This window comes from Aythya marila (assembly GCF_965140915.1).
Source record: "Aythya marila genome assembly, chromosome: 1".
Classification (NCBI taxonomy): Eukaryota; Metazoa; Chordata; class Aves; order Anseriformes; family Anatidae; genus Aythya; species Aythya marila.
Genome location: NC_139042.1, coordinates 74157309 through 74185073, shown reverse-complemented (window position 1 = coordinate 74185073; position 27765 = coordinate 74157309). Strand labels below are relative to the sequence as shown.

Below are 27765 nucleotides of genomic sequence, written 5' to 3'. Positions count from 1 at the left end.
AGGCCTGACAATAATATGCGGGAAAGCTTTATCTCACAGGGGCAAAAGGATTCTGGGACAGGAATTAGCAGGGCTCATTTGGAAAGCTTTAAAATTTAAACTTTAAAGACCGGGAGACCTCCCACCCCACTAGGGTGAAATCGGCATGCTCAGATCTCTCCCTGAAGTATCTGTACACCAGTGCATGTAGCATGGGGAATAAGCAAGAGGAGTTAGAAATATGTGTTCAGTCAGGAGACTATGATCTAGTGTCAATTACAGAGACATGGTGGAACAGCTCATGTGACTGGAATGTGGTCATGGATGGGTATGTCCTACTCAGGGAAGACAGGACAGCAAGGTGAGGTGGCGGAGTTGCTCCTTATATGAAAGAGCAACTGTGTTGTATTGAGTACTGTCCAAGAGTGGTTGAGGAGTGAGTTGAGAGTCTGTGGGTGAGAATTAAGGGGCCGGCTGGCATGGGGGATACTGTTGTGGGTGTCTATTGCAGGTCACCAGATCAGGATGAGGAAGTTGAAAAGGCCTTTTACAGGCAGCTGATAGCAGCCTCGCGAACACAAGCCCTGGTTATTGTGGGGAATTTTAACTACCCTGACATTTGCTGGAAGGCCTACTTAGCCATCCTTCCACAGTCCAGGAGATTTCTTCCGTGCACTGATGATAACTTCCTGATGCAAATTGTGGATGTACCAATCAGCAGAGTAGTTCTGCTGTATCTTGTCCTCACTAACAAAGAGGGGCTGGTTGAAGTGGTGAAGGTTAAGGGCAGCCTTAATTGCAGCAACCATGAGATGGTGGAGTTTGGGATCTCATGTGGCAGGAACAGAGTACCGAGCAGAATCACAACTCTAGACTTCAGTAGGGCCAACTTTGGCCCTTTGAAGCATTTGCTAGGGGAAATCCCATGTGACAAGGTACTTGAAGGAAAAGGAGCCCAAGATAGCTGGTTAGCGTTCAAGGACTGCTTGTTCTGAGCTCAAGAACAGAGATTCCCAACACGTAGGAAATCAAGAAAGGGAGCCAGGAGACCTGCATGGTTAAACAGAGAATCGCTTGGCAAACTCAACTGGAAGAGGAGAGTCTACAGATCATGGAAGGAGCCAGCCTGGCCACTTGGGAGGGATATAAGGCAGTTGTCAAAGAATGTAGGGAGGCAACTAGGAAAGCTAAGGCCTCCCTAGAAACTAACACTAGAGGCAGTGTAGGACCACTCATTAACGAGGTGGGTGCCCTGGTGACAGAAGATAAAGAGAAGGCAGAGTTACTGAATGCCTTCTTTGTCTAGAATGCCAGAGGCTCTCCTGAGGAGCCCTGTGTCCCTGAGGCCCCAGGGGAAGTTGGAATAAAGGAGGAGTTTGTCCTGGTTGATGAGGGCTGGGTTAAGGAGCGATTAAGCAATCTGGACATCCATAAGTCCATGGATCATGATGCATCCACGGGTGCTGAGGAAGCTTGCAGAAGTCATCACTAGGCCACTCTCTATCATCTTTGGTAAGTCATGGACATCGTAAGAGATGCCTGAGGACTGGAGGAAAGCAAATATCACTCCGGTCTTCAAAAAGGTCAAGAAAGAGGATGCATGTAACTATAGACCTATCAGCTTCACCTCCATCCCTGGCAAAGTGATGGAACAACTTATCCTTGGCCTTGTCTTTAGGCATATCAAGGATAAAAGGGTTGTTAGGGACAGTCAGGCAGTCAACATGGCTTCACCGAGGGGAAGTCGTGCTTGACCAACCTGATAGCCTTTTATGAGGATATAACCAGGTGGATAGATGATGGTAAAGCAGTGGACGTGTTGTCTCTTGATTTCAGTAAAGCCTTTGACTCTGTCTTCCACAGCATCCTTGCAGCTAAACAGAGGAAGTGTAGTGTGGACAATCAGGTAGTGAGGTGGACCATAAACTGGCTGAAGGGAAGAAGCCAGAGGGTTGTGGTTAATGGGACGGAGTCAAGTTGGGGTCCTGTATCTAGTGGAGTCCCTCAAGGGTCGGCACTGGGACCAGTGTTGTTCAGTATATTCATCGATGATTTGGATGAGGGAATGGAGTGCGCCATCAGCAAGTTTGCTGATGACGCTAAACTGGGAGTGCATACAGTTCTTGGCCCCTCAATCCAAGAAGGACAGGGAACTGCTTGAGAGAGTCCAGCTCAGAGCCACAAGGACGATTAATGGAGTGGAGCATCTCCCTTACGAGGAAAGGCTGAGGGAGCTGGGAAACTGAGGGATGACCTTATTAATATTTATCAACATGTAAAGGGTGAGTGTCAGGAGGATGGAGCCAGGCTGTTCTCAGTGACATCCAATGATAGGACAAGGGGCAGTGGGTGTAAGCTGGAAAATAGAAGGCTCCACTTAACTTTGAGGCAAAATTATTTATTTATTTTTATGGTGAAGGTGACAGAACACTGGAACAGACTGCCCAGGGGGGCTGTGAAGTCTTCTTTGGAGACATTCAAAACCCACCTGGATGCATTCCTGTGTGACGTGATTTAGGTATTCCTGCTCTGGCAGGGGGATTGGACTAGATGATCTTTCAAGGTCCCTTCCAATCCCCAACATTCCGTGATTCTGTGATTTCTGACTTTTGCTGCTCTTTGAGTCTTTCTGATACCTCTGAACATAGCATAAGGAATGAAGATACTCAGCTGTGGCCCATTTGTTCTGAAGCTGCCCAAAGACGAGCTGTATGAAGTTCAACAAGGCCAAGTGCCGGGTCCTGAACCTGGGGCACAATAACCCCAAGCAGAGCTACAGGCTGGGAGATGAGTGGTTGGAGAGCTGCCAGGCAGAGAAGGACCTGGGAGTGATGGTGGGTAGTCGGCTGAGTATGAGCCAGCAGTGTGCTCAGGTGGCCAAGAAGGCCAACGGCATCCTGGCTTGTATAAGAACCAGAGTGGCCAGCAGGGCTAGGGAAGTGATTGTCCCCCTGTACTCAGCTCTGGTGAGGCCGCACCTCGAGTACTGTGTTCAGTTTTGGGCCCCTCGCTACAAGAAGGACATCAAGGTGCTTGAGCGGATCTAGAGAAGGGCGACGAAGCTGGTGAGGGGCCTGGAGAACAAGTCCTACAAGGAGCAGCTGAGGGAGCTGGGCTTGTTCAGCCTGGAGAAAAGGAGGCTCAGGGGCGACCTTATTGCTCTCTACAGGTACCTTAAAGGAGGCTGTAGCGAGGTGGGGGTTAGTCTGTTCTCCCACATGCCTGGTGACAGGACGAGGGGGAATGGGCTAAAGTTGCGCCAGGGGAGTTTTAGGTTACATGTTAGGAAGAACTTCTTTACCGAAAGGGTTGTTAGACACTGGAACAGGCTGCCCAGGGAAGTGGTAGAGTCACCATCCCTGGAGGTCTTTAAAAGACATTTAGATGTAGAGCTTAGGGATATGGTTTAGTGGGGATTGTTAGTGTTAGGTCAGAGGTTGGACTCGATGATCTTGAGGTCTCTTCCAACCTAGAAAATTCTTTGATTCTGTGATTCTGTGAATTTTGCTGCAATGGTTACAGAAATGTTCTTCTAATATTTCTGATAGGTTATTGGTTTTCTGTTCAGTTCCTGACCCTAAGGCAATGAAACTACTTTATACAACATGATGTGTAGCTAGATTATTCAGTCATGTTGGCCATGACTAAGTTGTCCTGGATTTTCAAAAGTAAATTTGACAGCAGCTTTTGGCCCACAGCCAACAGAAAGTTTTCAGAATGAATTCCCAAGGGAACAGGAGTTAAGGTAGTCTCTTACAGTGTGGTCTGAGGGAGCATGTTAATAAAGGAACGTATTCCTGAAGAACAAGCATTTATTTCTTCTCATACTTTTATTTCTTTTGTATATATCATGGAGTAATAAAAGTCCCATCAGAGGTTTCAGATAAACTTTTTTTTTTTCTTTTTTTTTTTTTTTTCCTGGACTGCTAATGCATCTTCTGTTGGTAGGTTTTGCAGTCTGATTTGTCTTTCAGTCACATTTGGCAACTTCAGAGATGGACTTTAATTCTGACACTACTAAGGATAACATGCTTGAACAATATGGTGTGGCATGTCATGGACAGTTGTTTATGTCTTTTTTCTCTCTTAAATACCAAGTGTATTTGAGATGAGTTTTCTGCTAAATTAATACCTTTCTTTGTTTCTTAGTATCATTTCCAGGTTTTCATATATAGTATGTGTATAAGCAATGGAAGAAGCAGTACTTGGGTATATATTTATGGTTTGTCATTAAAATAGTTCTGCTACAATAAACACTGCAGCTACCCTAGCACATCATCTGGCAAAGTACATGCTATGCTTGGGCATGCTGAGGGTAAAACAAAGACGAACAACTAAATAACCTATTTGACTCTCTGCTATCAGCTGATCCTTTTACAACATTTAGGACCCACAAGCAGGCTCATGTGCGTGCACAATAGAATCCATCTTAGAAATGAGAGGATGATAAATTTAATGAGGGCTGAGGAAGAAGGATTTTAATGTAGTAATTTTGTCTTTTTCTAGATCGTTTTCCCAAAGCTGCTGAAGGCATACTTTCTCCCTGCTGTTTCATTATTACAGCAAATGAATACTGTAAAATAGTCTTCCTCTCATTCCATCTTCACAAAATAATAATGATATTTTATATGGAAAGTGACGTATTGTTTTGCAATGCTATTGAATGTAATCCACAACTATCTTAAAGTCAATATTTATTTTAACAATGAATACGAAGATTTATTTCTAGAAGTGCAATAAACACTACAAGTGCATGACAGTAAGACTGTCATATTTAAAACAAGGATTGGGACTTCAGGATCATAACAGTGAAAATGTTGACAATGTAATGCATTAAGATAAATAATTTTCCATGCCTATTCAGAATTCATGAGGTAAGAAGATTATATCTACAACATACGAGAGAGTAAATCATGTTATGCAAAAAAGGTGGGATGTGGTACATGGAACTTTTTGAAGGTTTCACATAGCCCTCTTGCTTCTCAACTGGTTATGTACTTAATTTTAACTTTCATCAAATTTTGACATTGTAGTTAGTTTGTAAATATGCAAATGTGTCTATAAACAAGTATCTGTGAAGCTGAATCAGTACAAGAAAGAATAAGCTTCTCAAAGGTTGGACCAGATGATCTTAGAGGTCTTTTTGAACCTAAATGATTTGATGATTAATCACAGTTGATTTTTATATGCCAAGGTACATTTTTGTAACTTCTGTGTCATAAAGTCTATTCTCAGACTGTATGTTCCATCTTTTTTATTTCCATTGCAAATGTGAAATATGATGCCACAGACTTCATAAGCCAAAACAGCAATGCCTTCATTAACACAAGTTTTATTATTATGACTTTGCCTGTCATGTCATAAATCTTTGCTGCTTGATGAAGGGAAGGCATAGTGCTTTTAACAAAGATGGTAGAAAACTCTAGAATAAATTATCCTACTGATAAATGGGGAAAAAGCAAAACCAACCAACCAACCAAAACTCCAGAATAAATTATCCTGCTCAGAAAAGGAAATTTAGATGTTTTAACACAAACCTTAGAGCAAGAAGTTAATCCATGAACCCATTTTTTTTTTTTTTCCTTCAAAGGTTTTACTTAATATAGAAAAGAAGACTTTTCAGCTTACTCGATGTTTATAGGATTCTGAGCTGGTTCTGAGTTTAACAATTTTGCTTCAGAAAAGAATGAGTATGTGCTAGAGTCAATGATATAAACAATTACTTATGGCCAGATTGTTCCTTTAAGAAAAATCTTGAATGACATCTGGTGCATAATTAGCATTGTCCCAGAAAGAGCCCTAGAATAAGCCTGTCTAGTGGCTTAGAGACAACCTGCAAGCTCAGTCTCCTTTTTGCTCTCTAATTCCCACAGAAATTCAGTTATTTTAACATAGCAGAGGTAAACATTGATTGCTGTTAAAATGCAGAATCTAAATATTGTGTTCTCCATGTAAACCTACCGACATCAATACAATTGCTCTGACTTCACCACTGCACTTATTTTGTTGTTGGTGGTTTTGTTGTTGTTTATTTATTTATTTATTTATTTTCAAATGGGTCATTGTTGTGGTGTAACCCAGCAGGCAACTAAGCACCACACAGCCCTATCCCCCTTCCCAGTGGGAGGGGGAGAGAATGGGGTGGGGAAAAAAAAAGTAAAAGTTTGTGGGTTGAGACAAAGATAGTTTAATAGGGCAGAAAAGGAAGAGAAATAATAATAATAATAATAATAATAATAATAATAATAATATACAAAGCAAGTGATGCACAAAACAATTGCTCACCACTCACTGACCAATGCCCAGTGTGTCCTCAACCAGTGGTCTCCACTGCCCTGGTCAGCCACCCCATATAATTGTTCAACATGATGTCATATGGTTTGGAATATCACTCTGTCAAGTTTGGTTCATCTGTTCTGGTTGTGTCCCCTCCCAGCTCCTCGTGCATCCCCAGCCTCCTCACTGTCAGCGCAGCATGAAAAGCTGAAAAGTTCTTTGCTCTGTGTAAGCACTGCTCTGCAACAACTAAAACATCGGTGTATTATCAGCATTATTCTCATCCTAAATCCAAAACACAGTACCATACCAGCTACTAGGAAGAAAATTAACTCTATCCTAGCTGAAACCAGGACAGTCATTGAAGATGTAAACCTTTGCACTAATTTCACAAGTAAAATTGACTGTAAATTGGCCTGATTTCAGAGGAGCTATGTGCCTAATACATACATACACTTTTCAAAAATACCAGAGTCATGACCCCATTCCAGAAATGTGTTTGTCTTTTTATTTCAGTCCCAGTACATGTAAGTCACTTTCACTGTGTTGTAAATTGGTTCCAGATATTTCACTAACATTTTTAAGATGTTCTGAAGAATAGGGTTACTTGATTTATATCTGTATGGCATGGTTCGTCATTATAGAAGAAGGGCTAGGAACAATATGAGTGGAAATTGGTTGATATTTTTTTCTGTTGCAACTAGGAATCAGAGATTTTTGAGAATCAGCTGTATTAAGTGTCTAAAGGCTTGTCATTCCCAGGCATCTACTCTTTTATCAGTTGTAGTTCTTGCTTCCCGATTACATAATGTTTTCCGATTCAGTTCTTAGAGATAAAATTAGTTTTATCTTTCCCCAGAAAAAAATCTTAATCCTTCCTTATTTGCTAATAACTTCTCACCTGCTCAAATATTTCAAGGAATACAACCTTTTCTATTGCAGCTCTGGAAGCAAAGTCACTGCTTGTCATACTCTAAGATATTAATTGCTGCCTCTGCTAGACAAACTACTCAGATGATTTTATCCTAGATCATTTCAGTCACAGTTTTTTAACTCAATCAGTTTAAACAGTGGTTCTTTGCTAATGTGATACATTTTTGTCTCAGATGAACACTGGAGAAAACAAAAGTACAGTTGAATTATCTTCTAATAAGAAGACAGAATGAAAGATGATGCAGAAAGGATGAGATTTAGTCCACATATGACTATTTTCAAAAAGTGTCACAGAATCATAGAATGGTTTGCTTTGGAAGGGACCTTAATGATTATCTAGTTCCAAACCCCTGCCCATGAGCAGGGACACCTTCCACTAGACCAGGTTGCTCAAAGCCCCAACCAACCTGGCCTTGAACACTTTCAGGGATGGGGCATCCACTGCTTCTCTGGGCAACATGTATCAGGGCCTCACCACCCTCAGAGTAAAGAATTTCTTCAGAATATCTAGTCTAAATCTCTCCTCTTTCAGTTTGCAGAAGTTACGCCTTGTCCTATCACTACACTCTCCAGTAAAGAATCCCTCTCCAGTTTTCTTGTAGGCTCCCTTTAAGTACTGAAAAAACATTGTAAAGTCTCCCTGGAGCCTTCTCTTCTCAAGAGTGAACAACCCCAGCTACCTCAGACTGTCATCATAGGAGAAGTTTTCTAGCCCTCTGACCATCCTCATGGCCCTCCTCTGGACTCGCTCTACCAGGTCCCTGTCTTTCTTTTGCTGGGGACCCCAGAGCTGAACACGGCACTCCAGCTCAGGTCTCATGAGAGCAGAGCAGAGGGGAAGAATCACCTCCCTCCACCTGCTGGCCGTGTTTCTTTTGATGCAGCCCAAGATAGCTTTCAGCTAAGCCCAAAATGGCTTTCAGGGCTGCAAGCGCACATTGTTTCTTCTTTCCTGGCACTGTTTTTTTCACTGACTGCCATGACTTCTCAAATTTGATGGACAGTGGCTTAGCATCTTCATCTGCCATTGTCTTCAGGATCATATAGCTCTATAGATATACTGTATACATCTCTTGTAAAGATAGACAATATAAGCAATAGAATCATAGAATATCCCAAGTTGGATGGGACCCATAAGGATAATTGAGTCCAACTCCTGGCACCACACAGGTCTACCCAAAAATTCAGAGCATATGTCTAAGAGTACAGTCCAAATGCTTCTTAAACTCCAACAGGCTTGGTGCTGTGACTACATCCCTGGGGAGCCTGTTCCAATGTGTGACCACCCTCTCAGTGAGGAACCTCTTCCTGATATCTAGCCTGATGAGACCGATGACCTGGAGGTAGATGTTTCCACCACCATGCACAGCAACGATGATGACTTGTACTGGCCCCCCACGATCAACTGCTCCATCCTGCCCACCGCCCCCTGGGCTGCTCGGGAGCCCATCATTGACAGAAACCACCTCCCCAAGTTCCTCTCCATACACCGCGTTTCTGTGACTCCTACATGACGGAGGAGTCACAGAATCATAGAATCATAGAAACACAAGGTTAGAAAGGACCTATGAGATCATCTAGTCCAACTGTCTTCCTATCACCAATACTACCTACTAAGCTACTAAATCATAACTTGTCCAGGCACTTCTTGAACACCACGAGGGATGGTGACTTCATCACCTCCCTGAGCAGGCCATTCTAGTGCCTAACCACTCTTTGAGAGAAAAAGTTTTTCCTGATATCTAATCTAAACCTCCCCAGACGCAACCTGGGGCTATTTCCTTGAGTCCTATCATTAGTTGTCTGGGAGAAGTGGCCGACCTCCTCCTCATCACAACCTCCCTTCAGAAAGTGTAGCATTGAAAGAGGTCACCCCTGAGCCTCCTCTTCTCCAGACTAAACAACTCCAGCTTCCTCTGCCACTCCTCATAAGATTTGTGCTCCAGACCCCTCACCAGTTTTGTTGCCCTTCTCTGGACATGCTCCAGGACCTTGATGTCTTTCTTGTAGTGCGGGGCCCAAAACTGAACACAATACTCAAGGTGTGACCTCACCAGATCAGAGTACAGGGGACTATCACCACCCTGCTCCTGCTGGCTACATTATTTTTAATACGGGCCAGGATGCCATTGGCCTTCTTGGCCACCTGAGCACACTGCTGGCTCACGTACAGCTGAGCATCAATCAACACTCCCAGGTCCCTTTCCTCTTCACAGTCTTCTAGCCACTCTGCACCAAACCTATAGCACTGCATGGGGTTATTGTGGCCAAAGTGCAGGACCTGCCATTTGGCCTTTTTGAACCTCATCTCATTTACCTCAGCCCAGCAGTTCAGCCTATCCAAATCCCTCTGAAGAGCCACTCTACCCTCAGGCAGATCGGCACTCTCTCCCAACTTGGTGTCATCAGCAAACTTACTGAGGGTACACTCAATCCTCTCATCTAGGTCGTCAATAGAGATAGTAAACAAGATAGGCTCCAGTACCGACCCCTGGGGGACACCACTTGTAACAGGACACCAGCTGGACTTAACTCCATTAACCACTTCCCAGTGGGCATGACCCTCCAGCCAGTTCTTTACCCAGAGAAGAGTATATCTGTCCAGGCCACGGACAGCCAGTATTCCTAGGAGAATACTGTGGCAGACTGTATCTAAGGTTTCACTGAAGTCTAGGTAGACTACATCAACAGCCTTTCCCTCATCTACCAGTCTGACCACACATTCATAGAAAAAGATGGAGTTGGACAAGCACGACCTGTGCTGGCTGGGCCTGATTCCCTGGATGCCACACATGTGCTGTGTGATCTCACCCAAGATGATTTGCTCCGTAGCTTTCCCTGGAACAGAGGTCAGGCTGACAGGCATGTAGTTCCCCAGGTCCTCCTTACGGCCCTTCTTGTAGGTGGGATTTGCATTGGCAAGCCTCCAATCCTCTGGGATCTCTCCAGATAACCAGGAATGCTGATAGATGGTGGAAAGCAGCTTGGCAATCACTTCCAGCAGCTCCCTCAGCACAGTAGGGTGAAGCCTGTCTGGTCCCATGGACTTGTGATATTCCAGATGGAAGAGCAGGTCTCTAAATGTCTCTTCCTAGATCTCAGGGGGTGATGCTCTACCTGAATCACAGGGGACTTCCAGATCATGGCATAAAGTACCCTGAGGATAGCTGATCCGACTGTTAAAGACATGTAAAGAAGGTGTTGAAAACCTCAACCTTTTACTTATCCTTGTTGATCACATTCCTTGCTGCATCAAGGATGGAAATTTTCCTTGCTTTTTCTCATGATGTTAATATATTTGTAAAAGGATTTCTTGTTCTCTTTTACTGCAGTGGCCAATCTGAGTTCAAGATGGGCTTTTGCCTTTCTAACTTCCTCCCTGAATATCTTAGCAACTTCTTTGTAGTCGCCACAAGTAGTCTGTCCCTACTTCCAGAGGACGTAGGCTCTCTTTTCTCCCAGAGTCTCAACAAAAGTTCCCAATTCCTCCATGCCGGTCTTCTTCCCCTCTGGCTCACTTTCTGGGACTCAGGAACAGCCTGCTCCCGTGCCTTTAAGATTTCCATCTTGAGGGGTGTCCAGGCTTCCTGGACCCCTTTGCATTTCAGGAGTGACTCCCAAGGGATCCCTGCAACAAGCGTCCTGAACAGTCAAAGTCTGCCCTCCGGAAGTTCGGGATAGCAGTTTTGCTAGTTACCCTTCTGACATCACCTAGAATAGAAGACTCTACAATTTAGTGGTCACTCTGCCCAAGACAGTCCCCAACTTTCACATCTCCCACCAGTCCTTCTCTGTTAGTGAAGAGCAGGTCTAGTAGGGCACCTCCTGTGTAAGGCTCTTCAACCAGCTGTATCAGGAAGCCATCTTCCACACACTCTAGAAACTTCCTAGACTGGTTTCTCTGTGCAGTATTATATTTCCAGCATATATCAGGGAAGTTGAAGTCTCCCATAAGAACAAGTGCTGGCGATCATGTAACTTTTGTGAGCTCCTCATAGAATGCCTCATTCATCTCTTCATCCTGATTAGGTGGTCTATAACAGACCCCCAAGATGTCACCCCTACAAGCCTTCCCCCTGATCTTTATCCACAAACACTCAAATTTATCATTCCCAATGCCAAACTCTTCAACATCAAAACACTTTTTAATATAAAGAGCCATACTACCACCCTTCCTTCCTTGTCTGTCCCTTCTGAAGAGCTTGTAGCCATTCATCACCATACTCCAGTCATGGGAGTGATCTCACCATGTTACAGTTATAGCAACTAGGTCATAAGTTAGCATGTTGCACAATCGCTTCCAGATCCTCCTGTTTGTTGCCCATGCTGTGTGCATTGGTATAGATGCACTTCAGATGTATAGATGCGGCTTCAGCAGCTGAACCTGAACTATGCAGCATGCCCAAGGAGGAGAAGGCCTCTATGGCCCATGCACTGCAGTCCAACAAGATGGCCTCCATCTTCAGGGGGGCCAAGCTGGTGGACACGGCAGCCAAGATTTTGTACTTTAAAAAATTTTGGGACACTGCAGTGGCACAATCAGTCAGCGCACAGCGCACAGTACCTAAGGCAGTACGTGGAGCAATTCTGAAGTTGTGAGTTCAAGCCTCACCTGGCACAGGACTTTTATGGGCTCCAGCAGGTGTACAGGTATCCCCTACCCTCCCTTCTCCTCCCCTCTCCCCCTTCCCCCATGCTGCTACCTTGGGGTTTTCCATCCCAGGATTCTGAAGGAATTGGCTGGTGTAGCTGCCAAACCATTCTCGATCATATTTGAAAAGTCATGGCAGTCAGGCGAAGTCCCCGATGACTGGAAAAAGGGGGAAACATCACTCCCATTTTTAAAAAGGTAGAAAGGAAGACCCAGAGAACTACAGACTGGTGAGCCTCATCTCTGTGACTGGCAAGATCATGGAGCAGATCCTTCTGGAAGCAATGTTAAGGCACATGAAAGACCAGGAGGTGGTCCAAGACAGCTAGCATGGCTTCACCAAGGGCAAACCATGCCTGACCAATCTGGTAGCCTTCTATGATGGAATGACTGCATCAGTTGACAAAGGAAGACCAACCAATGTCATCTACCTTGTCTTCTGTAAGGCTTTTGACATGTTCCAAAAAGCATCTCATTGCACAGTCTGTACATATAGCCAGGGTTGCCCCGTCCCAGGTGCAGGACCCGGCACTTGCTTTTGTTAAACTTCATGCAGTTGGTGATTGCCCAGATGTCTAGATCTCTCTGCAAGGTCTTTCCACCCTCAACAGAGTTAACAACTCATCAACAAATTTACTCAAAACACCTTCTAGTCCTACATCCAAATCATTTATAAAAACACTGAAGAGAACTGGACATAAAATGGAGCCTTGGGGAACCCCACTGGTGACTGGCTGCCAGCCTGATGTGGACCCATTTACCACAACCCTTTGAGCCCTACCTGTCAGCCAATTATTCACCCATACATACTGCTGGTTTTGTCCAGCTGTATGCTGGAAATTTTGTCCAGTAGGATCCTATGGAAAACTGTTTCAAAAGCTTTACTGAAATCCAAAAAGATTACATCAGTTGGTTTCCCTCAATCAACTAGATGGGTGATTTATTAACTGAACATGAGCAAAGCAACAGCGAAAAATGCAGTGTGTTTATTTTACTAGATATATTTTGTACTTAAGTCTGGCAGGAGGAAAAGAATACTGAAAAATCAAAATTATACTGTCATATACTGTAATAATCTGCTTTCCATATTATTTGTACCCTAGCTAGAGGCATTTTCTCCATCTAAACTTGAATATTTGTGAATGTAGAATTAAAAACATGTTGATGCTTTTATGAATATAATGGTCATCTCTCTTGTGTTTTAAAGATCTAAAAAGTGTTTCTGAAAGGTTTGTCTGGAAAATATAAGTGCAATGTAACAAATTTACTGTGGTATGACATAGAAAAGCTACTACTGCATTCCAATATCTATCACACTTCAAAATTGAGATAGCTGTAAAAGTTACCTGTCAAAAGGTGAAAAAAAAACTTTCTTGTTTCTAGTTGTAGTAATAGCCAAATGATTACTGTTGGTGTGTGATATTTGGTCTAATCACAACTGCTGCTTCTGCCCCAGCTACCTGAATAACCCGCTCTCCAGCAACTCCATCATCAAACCCAGTTTAACTGCTACAGACTCCATGTGTGCAGTGTAAGCACTGGCAGTGGTGCTTTTTTGATGCTTTCAGAAGTCTGTTGCTGCATGGAAATAGTTTCTTCACCTAAAGCCAAAACTTGGTGTGGCAGTATATGACCATTATACAGCTGTCATACAGAAAAACCTTTACTTTAAAGTTCAGTTTAATGCATTCCATTAAAACCAAACCAAACCAACCAATGAACCAGCAAAAATGAACAAACAAGAACAACAAACAAGCAACAGAAAGTTATATTATATACTTAAAGAAGAAATGTTTGTAGTGCTAGTGAAATATCTGACATTTCTCCACGATTTATATGCTTCTAAGTTTATTGTATAATATTTTCATGTAGATGGCCTTTCATATCATCAGAGTGAGCCTATCTGCATGTTCTAAACTTTTGTTTTATATATTTAGAAAATATTTTACTTCTATTTGACTTCCTTCTTTTTCATGAAACAAGGGCATTTCTATTCATGAACACATAGAAATACTATAGAAATACAACAGTTTTACTTAACACTATCCAAATCTTTCTTGGCTATGGTGATTATTTGGACAGGTTGAAAAAGTGCTGACTGAATGCGATGTGTGCATTGCATTGCGACGGGTTACATCACTAGTCGTAACATGATGTAACCCAACGCAGCATGATGTAAGCGTCGTGAAACATTGGAGATTTAAAGAAACATCAACTCTACCTTTTGTCCCTCTTCCCCTTTGCAGGATTTAGCTGTTATTCTTCTTCCAGGAATTAACAACCCATACCATTTGCCAGTATATGAATGCTCATATCTTGTTATTATTGTATACATTGACAGCCTCCCTTCTAATTATGGTCAATGTAGTCTCAATCCTGAGTCATATGTTATATTTATTTCTATGTATATCATGTAGGTACAGTTGCTATTTATAAGACAGCATAGATTTCTGGTGAAAATAATAATAATAATGGAATCATGTTTTGTTTAAAAATATTTAATAGAACTGAAAGGTGCACGTGGATCAATGCATACTTGAAAGACTGGTGTTATAGCCAGGCAGTCAGCTTTTTAGATATGGAACTCTCAGAAATCTGGTCTGCTGGGGGTTGATTTCGTTCATCTGTCAGAGAAGGGAAGAACATCTTCAGATACAGCCTTGTCAAGCTGGTGAACAGAGCATTAAATTAAGTTGCCAGAGAAGGGAAACCTCAAAACTCCCAACTCTATCAGTTTGATGCCAGCACCAGTAATAGATGTCCAGAACCACAAAAGGGATCAGAGATCAGTGGGAGAGTACCAGAGGAGCAGCACAAAAGAATTCCAACCTCATTATCTGAAGAAAAAAAAAATAAAAATCATAGGGGACTTCGCTTAAATGACTCTATGCAAATGAGCATAGCAAGGAGAATAGTATAGAGAGGAGTTAAAGATGTGCACATGTATGTAGGGGTATCACAGAATCACAGAATCAAAGAATTTCTAGGTTGGAAGAGACCTCAAAATCATCAAGTCCAACCTCTGACCTAACGCTAGCAGTCCCCACTAAACCATATCCCTAAGCTCTACATCTAAACGTCTTTTGAAGACTTCCAGGGATGGTGACTCCACCACTTCCCTGGGCAGCCTGTTCCAATGCCTCACAACCCTTTCAGTAAAGAAGTTCTTCCTAACATCTAACCTAAAACTCCCCTGGCGCAACTTAAGCCCATTCCCCCTCGTCCTGTCACCAGGCACGTGGGAGAACAGACCAACCCCCACCTCGCTACAGCCTCCCTTGAGGTACCTATAGAGAGCGATAAGGTCGCCCCTGAGCCTCCTCTTCTCCAGGCTGAACAAGCCCAGCTCCCTCAGCCGCTCCTCGTAGGACTTGTTCTCCAGGCCCCTCACCAGCTTCGTCACCCTTCTCTGCACCCGCTCAAGCACCTCCATGTCCTTCTTGTAGCGAGGGGCCCAAAACTGAACACAGTACTCGAGGTGCGGCCTCACCAGAGCTGAGTACAGGGGGACGATCACTTCCCTAGCCCTGCTGGGCACACTGTTTCTGATACAAGCCAGGATGCCGTTGGCCTTCTTGGCCACCTGAGCACACTGCTGGCTCATATTCAGCTGACTATCCACCATCACTCCCAGGTCCTTCTCTGCCTGGCAGCTCTCCAACCATTCCTCTCCCAGCCTGTAGCTCTGCTTGGGGTTATTGCACCCCAGGTGCAGGCCCCGGCACTTGGCCTTGTTGAACTTCATGCAGTTGACCTCAGCCCATCGGTGCAGCCTATCCAGATCCTCCTGCAGAGCTTTCCTACCCTCAAGCAGATCGACACACGCACCTAACTTGGTGTCATCTGCAAACTTACTGAGGGTGCACTCAATGCCCTGGTCCAGATCATCAATGAAGATATTAATGAGGACCGGCCCCAGCACCGAGCCCTGGGGGACTCCACTAGTGACTGGCCTCCAACTGGACTTGACGCCATTCACCACAACTCTTTGGGCCCGGCTATCCAGCCAGTTTCTAACCCAACGAAGCGTACGCCAGTCCAAGCCAAGAGCAGCCAGTTTCTTGAGGAGAATGCTGTGTGAGACGGTGTCAAAAGCCTTGCTGAAGGCAAGGTAGACCACATCCACAGCCTTTCCCTCATCCACTAAGTGCGTCACTTTGTCATAGAAGGAGATCAGGTTCGTCAAGCAGGACCTGCCCTTCATAAACCCATGCTGACTGGGCCTGATCGCCTGCTTGCCCTGCAAGTGCTCCGTGATGACTCTCAGGAGGATCTGCTCCATGAGCTTCCCTGGTACTGAGGTCAAACTGACAGGCCTAAAGAAGAATCTAGAAACTGCCCCATGTTAGGTAAGGGCCCTGCTGCTGCCCAGAACCGGACCAATAAGCGACACTGTTTGCTCCTCTGTGAGAGCATATTTAAGAAAGGGAAATAAAACTGCTGGGGAACAGCAGCTGGGAGAGAGAGAAGAGTGACAAACAGCCTTGCAGGTGCCAAGGTCAGTGAAGAAGGAGGGGGAGAGGGTGCTCCAGGCACTGGAACAAAAGTCCCCTGTGGCCTGTGATGAGGACTATGGTAAAGCAGGCTGTCTACCTGTAGCCCATGATGTTCCACAGTGGGGCAGTTCTCCATGCTGCTGCCCATGGAGAAGACCACAGTGGAGCAGGTGGACCTGCACTGAAGGAGGTTGTGGTGGTTGTGGAACTGCAGCCCTTGGAGAGGAGCCCACGCAGGAGCAGGTGACCTGGCAGGAGCTGCTGTGTGTGCGGGACCCATGTTGGAGCAGTTTGCTCCTGATGGGTGGACCCCATACTACGGAGCCATGTGGGAGGAGTTCTTGAAGAGCTGCTGCCTGTTGAAAGCCCCCGCAGGATCAGTTTGGGAATGATGGCATCCTGTGGGAGGCACCCCACGTTGGAGCATGGGAAGAGAATGACTGTGAAGGAGCAGTGGAGACGAAGTGTTAGGAACTGACTGCAGGCCCCATTCCCCTATGCCACTTGAGGGGGAGGAAGTGGAAGAGGGCAGATGGCGGGGAAGCGTTTTTCAGTTTCATTCCTTTGTTTCTCACTTCTTGTGACAGCTTATTAGCAATAAGCAATAAATATTACTATCTCCCTACTCTGAGTTTGTTTTGCTCATCATGATAATTGTTGAGCGAGCTCCCCATCCTTATCTCAACCCTTGAGCCCTTTGTCTCATATTTTCTCCCCATTCTCCTCTGAGGAGGGGGAGTGAGAGAGTGGCCATGGTAGAACTCAGCTTCCCACCCAAGTAAAACCGACAGAGGAAGTCAGGCAAAAATGCCAGGAGTACTTCATGAATGAAAAAATAGCTCCTGGCCAAACTCAGTCAGAAAAAGGAGGACTACAGAGAGCAAGATGGGTAGCCTGGGAAGAATACAGACAAATTGTCTGAGAAGCCAGGGATCAGGTTAGGAATACTAAAGCCCTATTAGAATTAAATTTGGCCAGGGATGTCAAGGGCAACAAAGAAGGGCTTCTGTAGGTATGTCAGTGATAAAAGGAAGACTAGGGAAATTGTGGGCCCTTTCCAGAAGGAAACGGGAGACCTGGTTACCTGGGATATGGAGAAGGCTGAATGACTTTTTGCTTCAGTCTTTACCTGCACCTATGTTACCTAGTGACATAGCCCAAGTCCCAGAAGACAAAGGCAGGGACTGAGAGAATGAAGAATCTCTCACTGTAGGAGAAGATCCAATTTGATCTGGATCCACCAGAAACCTGAATGTGCACAGGTCCATGGGACTTGATGAAATGAATCCAAGAGTCCTGAAGGCAATGGCAGATGAAGTTGCTAAACCACTGTCCATTGTACTTGAGAAGTCGTAGCAGCCCAGTAAGTTTCCAGTGACTGGAAAAGGGAAAACCTAACCCCCATTTTTAAAAAGGGAAAAAGGAAGTACCAGGCAACTACAAGACAGTTGCCATCATCTTTATGCCCGGCAAGATCATCGAGCAGATCCTCCTGAAAACCACGCCAAGGCACATGGAGAACAGAGTGGTGATTAGTGACAGCCATCATGGCTTCACTAAGGGCAGATTATGCCTGACAAATCTGGTGGCCTCTTACAGCTGGCTTAAAGCATTGGTGGATAAGGGAAGAGCAACTGACCTCATCTACCTGGACTTTTACAAAGCATTCACACTGCCCTATAGTACATGCTTGTCTCTAAAATTGAAAGACATGGATTTGATTTAGATGGACCACTTGGTTGATAAGAAATTTTCTTTATGATTGCACTCAAAGAGTTGAGGTTAATGGTTCAATGTCCAGGGAAAGACAAATGAGTGGTGTTCCTCAGGCTATTGGGTATTGGGACTGGTATTATTTAAGGTCTTTTTTTGGTGACATGGACAGTGAGATTGGGTGCATCCTCAGCAAGTTGGCTGGTGATACCAAGCTGAGTGGTGTGGTTGACACACTGGAGGAAAGGGATGCCATCCAGATAGACAGGCTTGAGAGGTAGGCCTGTAAGAACCTCATGAAGCTCAACAAGACCAAGAGCAAGGTCTTGTACCTGGGCTGGGGCAATCCCTAGCACTAATACAGGCTGGGCTATGAGTGGATTAAAAGCAGCCCTTCAGAGAAGGATTTGGGGGTGCTGGTGAATGAAAAATTGAACATGAGCCAGCAGTGTTTGCTTGCAGCCCTGAAAGCCATTTTGGGCTTAGCTGAAAGCTATCTTGGGCTGCATCAAAAGAAACACGGCCAGCAGGTGGAGGGAGGTGATTCTTCCCCTCTGCTCTGCTCTCATGAGACCTGAGCTGGAGTGCCGTGTTCAGCTCTGGGGTCCCCAGCAAAAGAAAGACAGGGACCTGGTAGAGCGAGTCCAGAGGAGGGCCATGAGGATGGTCAGAGGGCTAGAAAACTTCTCCTATGATGACAGTCTGAGGTAGCTGGGGTTGTTCACTCTTGAGAAGAGAAGGCTCCAGGGAGACTTTACAATGTTTTTTCAGTACTTAAAGGGAGCCTACAAGAAAACTGGAGAGGGATTCTTTACTGGAGAGTGTAGTGATAGGACAAGGCGTAACTTCTGCAAACTGAAAGAGGAGAGATTTAGACTAGATATTCTGAAGAAATTCTTTACTCTGAGGGTGGTGAGGCCCTGATACATGTTGCCCAGAGAAGCAGTGGATGCCCCATCCCTGAAAGTGTTCAAGGCCAGGTTGGTTGGGGCTTTGAGCAACCTGGTCTAGTGGAAGGTGTCCCTGCTCATGGGCAGGGGTTTGGAACTAGATAATCATTAAGGTCCCTTCCAAAGCAAACTAATCAAACCGTTCAGTGATTCCATGATTTATTCCTTTATTGTTGTTATTATTATATTTTGAAGCTTAATACACATAGTCAAAATATTTTTGATTGTTGTTGCCAGTTTTATGTCAGGCCCACATCTTTTCTTGGTTTTCTGTTACAATTCAATCCATTTTTTTTACCAGGCCATTTTAGCTCTGAATTAGTCAATCCCATTTTCTCTATTGGTTAGTGTGATTTTCCTTGTGCCTCTTTCAGGACCAGCATTTGTGTACGCCACTTATTACTGTGTTCATTCTAAAAGTATGCTCACTAGCAGGCACATATTTCCTCTGCAAATTTGAATTTTCCTTGGAATTTGGCTTTACTTTTTTGTGTGCTTGCATGCAAGTACTTATGTGTTTGGCTTTTATGGTTTGAGAAAGGTTTTGTTTGTTTGTTTGTTTGTTTTAAGACTATTGTGAAGCAGATATAAGTTTTTAAAGATGAGGAGAAGATCACATCTTATCCCTTAGTAACACAGATTTTTTTTTTTAATAATTCTAAATTTGAAAGAGAATGTCAAGCTACAAATCAATTAATACAATGAAATGCAGAATAAAATCAAAACACAACTTTCAGGAAAGCAATGTTTTAATTTTTAAAATTAGGATTGTAAATATGTAATATGGAAGCTCAGCAGTAAATTTACTTCAAATACTCATTACAGCAAAGATATCTCTTCGTTATGACTTTGCATCTTTTTGCTCATTCAGTATATAAGCACTCACAAAGGAAGGATTATTTCTTTCTCTAAGAAATTATTTTCAAAAAGCCAGAAATGAAGGCCCTCCACCATGTACCCAGTGCTTTCATTGCTTGTTGTACTGTGGGGATGGGGATGGCAGTGAAATAGAGGAGCTGATTTTCTGTTGCTGCACTCTCTCTAAGAGATTGACAATTGACTAGGAGAAGGCAGAAAGGATCCTCCTGTGATTAAAAAAAAAATAAATAAAAATGTAGAGCTGGTATCAAGTACCCCTTGCCATTCTTTCACTGAAAATCAAATTTAGAAAAGTCATTCCACGTGAGTGCTCAGGACAGTAATGGATCCTGTCTTCAGTCCTAGTATTACTCGAGCACCTGCTTTTGGTTTCACTGTTGTTGCATCTTGAACAACTATGTTGCTGCAAAAGTCAAATTACTCCATGCCATCATTAAAACTGAAGTTTAAATTGTTTTATAAAACTATTACAATAATTTTTATCCTGGTCCTTTTTCTCAAGCTGGCTGCTTTATAATGCACCAGAATAAGGAATCCTGATAGTGAAAAAGACTTGTCACATTTAACCTTCACTGCAGTTTTCTTCCCAGGTAGTTGGTTGTTGATATATTTTGTGAAACATACAGTCCATGATTTCTGCCCTATAAGAATAATGTTAAATATAAAGCAGTCCACTTGAGTCAATAAAATAAAAAATCATAACTATCTGTTTTGTCTTCTGTAGAGTAGTTAATGTCAGTTAAATGGTGTAATATGATTAAAACAATACAAAATGTTAAATGTTTTGTATTTCTTTCTTTGTTGTATGACTTCATTGCTTAAAAAAAAAAAAAGTTTTTATACTATTGAAGATGAATAAATTTTAAACATACCAAATTATTTAGAAGAGTTTAGGAGTTTAACACTTGTGTTCACAGAAATGTTACTCTAAGTCTTACCTCACACATAACATAGGGGAACAATAATATTATCCCTTTTATATTTCTGTTCTTTAGATCAAATTCATTTCAATCTCTTTTAATAATAAGCCCATTTTTTCTTCTAACAATTTAGAGTACTGATGTAAGACTTTATATTTTTTGCTATATTCTGTGTGAAAATAAAACTCAATGTGTATGTATCATTGTGGTGGTTTCACTTGAGTGGGCAGCTGAGTTCCATCACAGCCGCTCTTTCACTCCCCCTTCTCAAAAAGAAAGGGGGAGAAAATACAGTGTGAAGGACTCAAGGGTTGAGACAGAGATGGAGAGATCACTCAACAATTATTGTGATGGACAAAACAGACTCAGAGTAGGGAGGCAGTAAGATTCAGTGCCTATTATTAACAAGCTAGAAAAGTGATAAAGAAAGGAATTAAACCAAAAGCAACTTCCCCCCATCCACCCTCTTCCACCTCCTCCCCCCAGATGGTGCAGGGGAATGGTGAACAGGGGCTGTCAGTCCTTAATGCTTCTTTGCCAATCCTTCATGGTCACTTTCTTCCCCTGCTGTAGTCCTTCCCTCAGGATGCTGTCCTTCCCAAAGGATCCTGTGGGGGCTTCCCACAGGGAGCAGGTCTTCAAGAACCACTCCAGATATGGGTCTGTAACATGGGGTCCACCCATCAGGAGCAAACTGCTCCAACATGGGTGCCCCACTGGTGGCAGTTCCCCCAGATCCTCTGCTCCTGCATGAGCTCCTCTCCAGGGGCTGCAGCTCCAGCCCCAAATCTGCTCTAGCAGAGGTTTTCCCTGGGCTGCAGCCTCCTTCAGTGCAGGTCCACCTACTGTCATCTCCTTCATGGGCTGCAGCATGCAGATTTGCTCCACCATGGTGCACCATGGTCTGCAGCGGGGACAACCTGCTTTACCATAGTCCTCACCACAGCCCACAGGGGACTTACATGGATACTTCTTGGAACACTTCATGCCCCTCCCCCTTCACTGACTTTGGTGTCTGCAGGGCTGTTTCTCATTCCTCTCTCTCCCAGCTGCTGTTCCCCAGCAGGTTTTGTTTTGTTTTGTTTTGCTTTGTTTTGTTTTGTTTTGTTTTCCCCTTTCCTAAATATGATCTCACAGAACCACAAACAACATCGCTTACTGGCCTGGCTCTGGCCAAAGGCAAGGCCCTTATCTAACACAGGGCAGCTTCTGGATTCTTCTCGCAGAAGTCACCCACATGGCTCCGTGCTACCAAAACCTTGCCACATAAACCCACTGCAATCATTTCTGATAAGACCTGCCATATCTGGTTATTATGCTTTAATGTAAAATATTACTATATTTTCAGAATTACTTCACAATATGCTTTGACATTCTCAGGACTGTTTTGTTTGTTTGTTGTTGTTGTTGTTGTTTTAACAGTTCTCACTTCTCACTGCTATGACTAGAGAAACACTCAAGCCTTTTTTTTTTTTTTTGGAAGTTGTGGATACTTTGGGACTTAGAAATTGTATTTCTAACTCAAGTTGTTTCCACTGTGCATGATGATTCATTTTTACACTTCCTACTCTAAACTTCCTACTTTAAACCTCCATCTCAGTGCTAGTCTTGCTTTTTATTCAAGAAAGAGAAAAAAGCACACCTATTTTACAATTCATCTCAACCTTGGGCAGACATTCTTTCTCTCGACTAACTGTAGAAGATTGCTGGGGTAAATAGGTCACATTCTGTAGGCATTTAGATGTATGTTGACTTCAGTTTGAAAAGCAGCACCTTACGTGTCATCCATCATTTATCTAGCTTTGTAAACTAATATTCTTTCTGGTCTTGACTCATGTAGTTTCTGTTACTGGAAGATACCATCATTTGTCTTTTTCCAGGTCATTAGCAAAATGTTAAACAATGTGAGATTAATGTAGAGAATCTTTCACTACACCATTAATCTTTTGCAACATTGAAAATTTACTTTTGGTTACAATTTAACATACTCTGTATAGCTTTTTATTTTTATTTTATTTTATTTTTATTTTATTATTATTTTTTTTTAATCCACGGCATTACTTCACCTCTTTCTCTGTGAATGTTATGTCCTCAACATCTTCCCACCAAAGTGGGTTTATCAAATACTTTATGAAAACTCAGTAAATTTTATTTGCAAGTTTCTTTTTAGCAAGTATTCTCTAGAACTGCTTAAAGATTTCTAGCAGATCAAAGAGCCATGTTTTTTCTTTAAAGACAGCTGTGGGTTCTATCAATGTATCTAAATGCTTTTATGATGCTTTTAATTTCTCTTTTCCTTAGGCTATAGTAACATTATTTTTCTTGATTTTAATATGAACATTATCTGTTCCTACTAATCTCATATTATAATAGCTTAATTTAATTAGCCACTGAAGTTTTGTTTTGTTTTGTTTTCCTGACAAATCAACAATTTTATCCTCAAAACATTTTAGAGAATACAATATGGTTTATCCTTAATGAATTTAAGGATATATGTGCTAGCATTTCGTCTTCTGACACTTCAGTTTATCAAAAATGTAAATTATTTTGATTCTTTCTTTTGCGTTGTTAATTAAATTACTTTAATAAGATAAATGAACATTATCTTGTTGTTTTTATTATAAAAATAGATACCCAGAGAAGAAATAGAGAGTAAATGAAGAACAAAGTTAAATTAACAAATATGAAATCACAGAAAATGAAATAACGTTAAGTTACTACTGAATTGCTGAAGATGGGCAATAACTGAAGACAGCATGGGCTCTACTTAATTTGATAGTCTAGGGTAGTAGAATATGTATTATGGGTAGTTAAGCATAAAGCTAGAGTATAGCTAACTGAAAAAAATGGAAAAAAATTGAACATCATGGAATAAAAACATGAATGAAGGGTCAAAGACTTGTAAGAAAGTCTTGATTGTAAAAAAGTCATTTTAGAAAGCTGCCCGGTGTGAAGAAAGTATGATGATAGAGGATGAAATATCATGGAGAACAATTAAGAAAGAAGAACAATGAAGAAAGAAAATAACTTGTCAAATGATGTCACTTTCTTGATGTGGAAATCTGTGAGCTTCTGTTCAGAGAAGGAACATTTTATTTTAAGAGAAAGAACCCCGTCAGATTCTTTGTAAGTTGAAATATTCTAGCAAGTTACAGCATGGGCTTGGATGGGTCTTCAGAAAAACAGGGAACATCTCCCCAGCACCACAAAGGTGATTTAACACCAACTGAACCAGAGCAAGCCTGACCCACGTGCATTGGATGTGGTCTGGGTCCTGCACAACCTCCGTCCAACAGCCCCTCATCCAAATTGCTTTACAGGCCCCTACTTTGCAGGCTCCCACATGCTTTATGGAAGGTTGCAATCTGCTACATGCAGCAGCTTCTAACCTCTACTGCCAAAAATAAAGGACTTAAAATCGTGTCTTCCCCATCACTCAATCACAGCCACAGCAGGTGGAGGAAACTCTTTTGTGCCATACCACTGATGTTAATGGATTTACAACCTATTTTCAAAGGCAGGAAAGGCAGGAGCCCAAATCTAAGGGTTGTTACTGGAATAGCTTTTTTTTTTTTTTTTTTTTTTTTTTTTTTTTAATAGCAGAAATTAATAATAAAGGCAAGAAGAGATATAATGCAGTAAAGTCAATATGGGACGGAGAGGGGCAGTGCACTTTGGTCACTAAGAATATTGTATCAGTTAAAATGTGTATGACAGCAAAGCGATATTTAAATGCTGAAATGCAGAAATATGTTTGCACTGAACTTTAGGTACAACTTTTGTGGAATTATACTATTGTTGCAGGAATAATTGAACATGTGCCAAAACTAATGTGCTACAGGTTTTAGAAATTGTGCAAAATCAAAGCACACCCATCACTAATGCTATGAGAAGCTGTTGATAATCTTTGTATAAACATTGTTCTGATTACATGAGGATCTATTACAGAATTTATGTTGAAATTCAAGCAAAACACAAAATTTTACACACAAAAAATATGCAAGATATCCAATTTTTCATGGCTTCTCTTATTTCTGAGGGATTCAATGACTGTGGTAATCAATAAGCTGAATTTTCTTCCTTTCTCTTCTTCTGCTTTCTATGGCTATTTTAATCATGGTTTGTTGACAATACTGGTGGCACCCAAAAGAAAAGAAAAAAAAAAAAAAGCAAAACATTGAACATTCTCATCATTTTCCCATGTTGCTAAAAGGTCCAGGTATGGCATGTTAAAAGGAGCATGGAGAACATGGCAAATGCCACACAAGCACATATACATACACATGTGCACACAGTAAAAGTAACAAAATTTGGCCTGTGGCAGTTGGCTTTATGCCTGTAAAAGAGTCTTCCTCCCTCCCTCCCTCCCTCCCTCCCTCCCTCCCTCCCTTCCTTCCTTCCTTCCTTCCTTCCTTCCTTCCTTCCTTCCTTCCTTCCTTCCTTCCTTCCTTCCTTCCTTCCTTCCTTCCTTCCTTCCTCCCTCCCTCCCTCCCTCCCTCCCTCCCTCCCTCCCTCCCTCCCTCCCTCCCTCCCTCCCTCCCTCCCTCCCTCCCTCCCTTCCTTCCTTCCTTCCTTCCTTCCTTCCTTCCTTCCTTCCTTCCTTCCTTCCTTCCTTCCTTCCTTCTTTCTTTCTTTCCTTCTTTCCTTCTTTCCTTCTTTCCTTCTTTCCTTCTTTTCTGGATTTTGAAGTGTGATATTTTCTTCTTGATTCTGTCAGTGGTAGTAAGCTGGCTGTAGTGCCTATATATCTGTTTTGTTTTTGTAAGTGTTCTTTAGTACTGATATGAGTGACTGAGTAACAAAACCAGACAGGCAGATATAGTTTGGACACCCTCGCTAGCTCACTTTGTCAGTGACCTTCAACACACTTACATCCAGTATCTTATTTTCCTCAGCAAAATGCCCAATTATATTTAATTTCCTCAAACAGATGGTAGGTGTTTAAAATTGTAAATTGCACTAACTGAGTCAAGAAACATTCAGATCTCTTTTACAACTGAATACAAATGCAGAAATAAGTTCTAGTTTTTGCCTGTAGGAACTCAAGTACATATAGCAGTAGATTTCACCAGTATGCATACAATAATATTCTTTAAAGAAACCAAAAGAATAAAAGTTTGACCTGTTCTTTTTGGTAAGAACTATTCATTTATGTTTATGCAAAGAAGACTGGAATTTGATTTCTCATAACTCATTGCATGTACAATCCTTGTTATTCAATGTATAATTCTACAATTCCTATGATTCCCTTTAAATGCAAAATTCAACTTGTCTTTCTTAAAGCAAAATAGTAAAATCATATTACTTAACATAATTATTATATCAATATATGATTTTATATGTTTAACATTTATATGTTTTAACATGCAATGTAGTAATTATACCATATAAGTCCTCTTTAAAAAAATAATAATAAAATAATTGATTCTAATCTTATACTTTTTGTCACATAATGAAAATTTACAAGCTACTGTGGTTCTTTTCTAAATTTCTGGTAAAGCATGAAACCAACACTGGAAATACAAAGCTTAAATTCTGCAAGTGAATTTAGAAAGCAGAATGGAAAACTAAATTGAGACATGAATTATCATTAACATTGTGCAACAGATAAAAGATTATTTCACTAGAGCAGTTATATAATCCACAAAACATTACAAATCAAAATCAGCTAACTGATATTATCAAGTTATGGAGATCACTTGGAGCAGATACTAGTGAGAGAAATGCTGTGATGTTGAAATATAAAAGCTTAAATCATGATTCTGGACATCTGTTTTGAAGTTAGCATAATGCAACTAATAATTATAAAACATGCATGAATTCAAACAATCCTTCTTCAGCTTTAACATTTGTAAACCGATAAAATCTTGGAACTCAGGTACAGAGGCATATAATAGTCAACCTGACCTTCTCTTGAGAGAGGTCTGCTGCTTATGAAGGGCTTGCATCAGGGATTTCACCAAGGTGAGCCTTGTACAGTCTGACTGTTATCCACTGCTGTTGTTTCACATAGGCATAAGAGATGCAGCCACTAGCAGTCTGAGGAATATCAAGAGATATTACAGAGCCCTGGGAGCAGCAGTAAAGGACTCAGGAATGCAGGTAGTTTTTCATCAGTCCTCCCAGTCAAAGGGAAGGGGTTTGAAAGTGCCAACCACTCTGGCAAATCAATGGATGGTTGCAGGACTGGTGCCACAGACAGGAGGGGTTCAGCTACATAGACTATAGGACTTGCTTTGAGAAATATGGTCTGCTGGCAGCTGATGCTCTTCCCCTTCTCTGGCAGGAGAAGGGGAAGAGCATATTTGGTCATATGCTTGCCAACCTGGTAAAGAAGATTTTAAACTAGAGCTGCTGGGGAAGGGGAACCTCAGTACATCCTGCTCCTCCAACTTTGATATCAGTGCCAGATAGATAGATGCTCAGAGCCTGGAGAATGGTCACAGGTTAGCAGAACACCTGAAGAGCAGCACAAAGGAATTCCAGCCACTACAACCAGCAAGTCAAATTCCTCAGGGGCCCACCTCAAATATCTCTATGCTAATGCATATTGAACGGGAAATAAACAAGAGGAGTTAGAGATATATGCATGCCTGCAGGGCTATAACCTCATTACAGAGACATGGTGGAATAGATTCCATGACAGGAGTGTTGGAATGGAAGGATACGGGCTCTTTAGGAAGGACAAGCAGGGGAAATGAGGAGGAGGCATCACCTTCCATGTCAATGAGCAGCTGGAGGGCATGGAGCTCTGCCTGGGGATAGCTGAGAGCTGACAGAAATGTTAAGGGTCAGACTTAAAGGGAAGGCAGGGACAAGTAACATTTTAGTGTGAGTCTGCTACGGGTCACATGACCAGGAAGAACAAGCAGATGAGGACTTCTATAAACAAACAGAAGCAGTCTCATATTCACAAGCCTTGGTCCTCATAGGGTACTTAAACCACACCAATATTTGTTGGAGGGACA

At 42.4% G+C, this 27765-nt stretch overlaps 1 protein-coding gene across 2 annotated transcripts in view; it reads left to right on the top strand.

The window, feature by feature from the left end:
- Window positions 1–27765, top strand: part of NLGN4X (neuroligin 4 X-linked) — a gene marked incomplete at its 5' end in the record, with an annotated part of 125026 nt that overhangs the window by 25938 nt on the left and 71323 nt on the right. The gene's annotated exons all lie outside the window — the stretch shown is intronic.